Raw genomic sequence first — 5,339 nt, 5'->3', positions numbered from 1 at the left:
CCCCAGGCCTCAGTGAGGGGTGAATGCAGAGAGAAAAGAAAAAGGATATAAGGAGAAATGGTCCAGTGTTCAAAGCTACTCCCTCCTGAGGGGCTTCCTGCATCCCAGGCATTGAGAACTTCTCCACCAAGTGTTTCAGAGACCCCTCCTGTGTGTGTGTCTTCCATCAAGACTGGAGAAAGTTGATTAGTGTGGGCAGCAGCCAGGACTAGTGTTTCTAATTAACACGCAGGCAGGGAGAATGCCTCTTCTTCCAGAGCCTGTATTCAGCTGATTGAATATCAGGGCTGGGGCTAAAGTATGAATCGTGTGTCAAAAATAAAGCCGGCACTCTTTCTCTCGTTAAAGGAACAGCGTCCCTGTTTCCAGTCGTCTGCTGGGTTGAGGAATCTGATGGCGTGAGGCTTTGATCCCTGGAGCTGGGTGAGGGGACTAGGGGCTCTGGGCAGGGATGAGAAAGAAGGGGCACTTAGGGGGTGGGGGGCACCAGGCTTGGATTGGGAAATGCCAGAGGAATGTGGAAGAGAACCCCAGGTGGGTTTTGGGAGCTACCGGTTCAGGAGGAGAAGGAAGAGAAACGGGCCATAAAAAGAGAAAGGCGGCTCGCCGTGGCAGGGGAGAGAGAGAGAGGGGCGAGCAAACACAGGTTCATTAATCTGTAGTTCGTCTGCCTTTTCTGTTAGGAGGATGAACTTGATGAGTTAATTAAGTCGCAGTCTGTAAAACCAGTTTATTTGCATAGCAAACTCCTGGGCCAGTGTGCTGTGAGTTGAGTGTGTAGGAGCAGACAATTCGGGGGAAATTACAGCCTCATTAATATGCTAATCTGGTTGCAGGCCTGGAACGGAGTTTTGGGTTGGTGGTGCTCCGGGGTGGTGGGGGTTTGGTTGCTTAGCAACCCTTTTCTCCAGGTAACCCTTCTCTGGCTTGCCCTTGATATCCCCCAAAGGATTGCAATGTGGAAGAGGAGGTAAGCGGGGAAAGCATTCTGTTGTCACAGAACAGTGAGCAAAATAAAAGGCAAACACACACACACACATTCACACACACATCCACATTATGCCGGTGTCTTTACAAACAGGCTTGGGGAGGGGGCAGGGAAGGCTGTGTGGGTGTAACAGACAGACAGCAACTTGCAAATGCAGTGTGTGGTCTGTGGAAATAAACACAGGGGTAACACCCCCCTACACACACACACACACACACACACATACACATACACATTTTTGTGTGCAAACACAATTGTTAAATGTGTTTTGTTTAACAAATAAACTCACATAATGAGATTCTCAGTTTATGTAATAATACGTGTTCTATGTAATACCCTCCCATCATACACATATGTACACATGCATGCACACACACATGCAGCCATATCCTGTGTGCAGAATCTTTACCAATAACACAATAGATACAAATGCACTAAACACAGTGTAATATTCAGATTATGCAAATGGTAAATAATAATCGACTGTAAAATGCACACACACACACACACACTTCACAGAGCTTGTATAAATAGGCCCTGGTAAAAATGACAGGTAGGTGTGTGCCTATGTGGATGTATGGAAATGTACATGTGCCAAGTATGATGTCTACGCAAATAGACATTGAGCGTAATATACATGGGCATATACACTAGGTATACCAAGAGTCACTAGGTACACACACACACGCACAGAGACATGACACAGAGTCCCAGCCCTTTTCTCTCTCCCTTGTCACTTCTAATCTGAACAAAACCTGCTTTAAAAAAAATTTTTTTTTAATTTATTTATTTTATTTGTTTATTTTTGGCTACGTTGGGTCTTCGTTGCTGTGCTTGGGTTTTCTCTAGTTGTGGTGAGCAGGGGCTACTCTTCATTGCCGTGCATGGGCTTCTCATTGCGGTGTCTTCTCTTGCTGCAGTTGCAGAGCACAGGCTATGGGCACGTGGGCTTCAGTAGTTGTGGCACATGGGCTCAGTAGTTGTGGCTCTCGGCCTCTAGAGCGCAGGCTCAGTAGCTGTGGCACACGGGCTTGGTTGCTCCGCGGCATGTGGGATCTTCTCCGACCAGGGCTCGAACCCATGTCCCCTGCATTGGCATGCAGATTCTTAACCACTGCGCCACCAGGGAAGCCCCAAAGCCTGTTTTTATATTGTACACCATTGCTTCTCTGGATCCCAGGCTCAGTGACTACCCTTATCCCTGGTTTCCCCCTTCCCTTGTCCCTTCCTCCTCCACCCAGCAGCAACGTTATCTTCTTTGGCCCATGTGTATCTGATAGGTAGCAAGCAAGACATCCAGGCTTCCCCAGAAAGAGCAAAATATGGGATCAAGGGTGTTAAGGCCTCATCCTGCCATAAGGAAAAAAGTACCATGCCCAGATGGTTTTACAGGTGAGTTCTACAAATATTAAGAAGCAGATGCTTCTTGTATTATATGAGTTGTTCCAGAAAAAAAAAAAAGAAAAAAGGAAAGCTGCCCAGTTCACAACCTTGACAGTAAGTCTGGATAAGTGTACAAGAAAAGAATCAACAGTAATCTGAGAAACACACTAGACCTAAATGGTATGGAGTGTATTTCTATCTCATTGGTAAAAACCAGAAAGTTGAGAACATCAACAGCTGGTGAGCATGTGGGAGAACGAAATCCCTAATGCATGCTGGTGGGCAGTTTGAGGAGTAGTTTGCCAGTATTTTATGATGTTTAATGTTTGCATACATCATACTGCAGAAATCCAATTCTTGGGTATTAACCCCAGAGCACCAGTCACGCAGATATATAAGAACACCTGCGTGAGGCTGTTCATTGCAGCATTGTTAGTGTTGGCAAACAGGCAAGCTGACTGTCCTTCACTAGCTGAATGGACAGAGGAAATGAGGTGCAGGAAGGTGTGGATGATTCTGCAGCAGCCAGAAAAGCAAAGCAGAGCTACACATTAGCAACATGATGGCCATAGAATATTTTATATGAAAAAGTAAGAAACAGAGTAATATGTGTAAAGCCCTATCACTTATATAAATTAAAAAAATACCAAAGTCTCTCAACAGCTGAATGGATTAATACACTGTGGTACATTCATACAGTGGAGTACTACTCAGCAAGGAAAAGGAAATGAACTGCTGATTCAGGCCACAACATGGATGAATCTCAAAAGCATTATGCTAAATGAAGGAAGCCAGACACAAAAGACTACATGCAGTAGGATGGTTCCATTTATATGAAAGTTGAGCACAGTCAAACCTAATCTACAGAGGCAGAAAGAAAGCTGGGGGCAGGGGTGGTAGAGTTGACTCCAAAGAGGTACAAGTGAACTTTTTCTGGGATGATGAAGTGTTCTATGTCTTGATTGTGGAGGTTACACGAGTATATACATTTATTAAAATTCATCAAACTAGATAATCAAAACAAGTACCTGAATTTATTGAATGTAAATTAGTCCCACCAAAGTTTATTTAAAACAATATTTTATTGTAAATAATAAAATAAAAAGTAATACTTTAGAATTTTAATGACTATATATATATTTGTATGTATATCTTGGTGTCTTTATCTCTCTATGTGTCTATGTATGTATGTATCTATCTATCTATCTATTGGACATACATAAGAGTAGGTGCCTGTAGTAGGGAGGAAAAAGAAATTGTGAATGGGGAATTGGGGTAGATTGGATCATTATTCTCGATCCTCACTCCCTTCTGTTATAGAATTATAATTCTCCACCTTGCTATCTTCAATGTGGTAGAGCGAACTTCTCTGCCTCTTGACTTTGAATATGGTCATGTGACTTCACCAATGAAATGTTAAAAGATGTGACACAAACAATGGCTTTAAATGCACATTTGGGTTTGCCCTCTTCTCTTGCACTTCTATGATCTGCCATGATAAACTCACGCTCTAGGCAGCTGCTGCCAACTCAGTCTGGGACCCATGGAGCAGACCTTTGCCCATCAGGAAGCCTGGAGCCAACCTGACCCAGCTGGGCTCAGCCTGGATCAGCCAAATCACTGGATCAGTCAACCTGCAGCCCCTCACGTATGAAAAAAAAATTGTAAATTTGTTGTTGTAAGCCTCTGGGATTATGAGGTTGTTTGTTATGCAGCAGTATTGCTGTAGCAGGTGACTAATAACAAGAATAAAAGAAAAAATGATAATAAAATAAAAAGCAAAGGAGAGCCTTGCATGAATAAATGGTGGTAACACACCCTATGAATTGAGAATGGTCAGCTTAATTGCAACACCTGAGGTTAAGAAGAATCCAACCCACCCATTCACAAACTCCCTATATATCTGCAGGGCACCTTCACTTCTTGGCAGAGCGACCAGGCCCAGAATCTGTCTTTCCTCATCCTAAACTGGGGAAGTCCTACCTCCCTTCCTACATGCTGGATTGCCTAGTCTTATAGTCTCCAGTGGTAGGGGAGGAATTTATTTACTTACATCTGTCTGATCTCCCCCAGAAGGCTCTGCACAGCTCCTCAAAACCACTCTCCTTCACACCCTCAGGGCCTTTGCCCAGGCTGTTCCTCTTGCCTGATCTGCAGTTTCCGTGGCTGTATCCTATTTACCCTTAAGAATCAGGTCAAATAGGCACCTAGGAAATGTTTGTTATAGTAGATTTCCCCATGTGCTGTACACCGTGTAAAGTACTTCACAAATATCATCTCACTTTATCTTCCTAAGAACCTCATGAGATAGGTACTGTTGCTGTCCCCATTTTACAGATGGGAATCTGAGACCAGAGAGGTTAAGTAATTTGCCCTTGGTCACACAGCCAGCAGGCCATGGAAATCGATGAATCTGACCCCAAAGTCTAGGTTCAAAATTAAAGAACTTTGCTTCGAAATGTCTTTCAGGATTTTCCCCTTCCATTGGGTGTTTCTGTCCTAGCAAGATGGTGGCAGGAGTCAGGGAGACTGTTCCGTGACGAAAGCCTTAATGTGCTTGAACCTGAGAACATCGCCTTGGGGAAGGGCTTTGTACCTTAAGAAATTATAAATATTTCATTTTCCCCTCTTCCCTCCCGCCTTGTCAGTCCCGAGATGGAGTTATCGACAGGAGCCTGGGTGATGGACAGATTGGCGGGGTTCTGTATTGATGAGTTCATAGATCGTTGGCTATTTTTTTCATTCTCTGAAAAAAAAGAAGTCTTGACAGCTGTTTTCCCTGTTGCGGTGGTGGGTGGGAGCAGCTGCCGCAGGTGCGGACAGCAAGGCCTGGATCAGGGTGGTGCCCATCAGACAATCATGTCACCTCGACCTTCAACTTCTATCCCAAATCCCACCAGCTTCCACCCTCTCCACTGCTGCCCCTGGTCCCAGGCCCCACCGTCTCTTGGCTGGTCATCGCAGCATT

The 5,339-nt window shown here is 44.5% G+C and overlaps 1 long non-coding RNA gene across 1 annotated transcript; it reads left to right on the top strand.

The window, feature by feature from the left end:
- Positions 1–362: 362 nt before the first annotated feature.
- LOC118880397 lies at positions 363–4,061 on the top strand. Its single transcript, XR_005016280.1, has 4 exons — positions 363–423; positions 912–970; positions 2,269–2,380; positions 3,886–4,061. It is a non-coding gene; the product is annotated as an uncharacterized LOC118880397 (long non-coding RNA).
- Positions 4,062–5,339: the final 1,278 nt, after the last annotated feature.

The sequence above is a fragment of the Balaenoptera musculus genome, chromosome 14 (assembly GCF_009873245.2).
Source record: "Balaenoptera musculus isolate JJ_BM4_2016_0621 chromosome 14, mBalMus1.pri.v3, whole genome shotgun sequence".
NCBI lineage: Eukaryota > Metazoa > Chordata > Mammalia > Artiodactyla > Balaenopteridae > Balaenoptera > Balaenoptera musculus.
The sequence above is the reverse complement of the archived record's forward strand: the minus strand, read 5'-3'. Positions and strand labels throughout refer to the sequence as shown.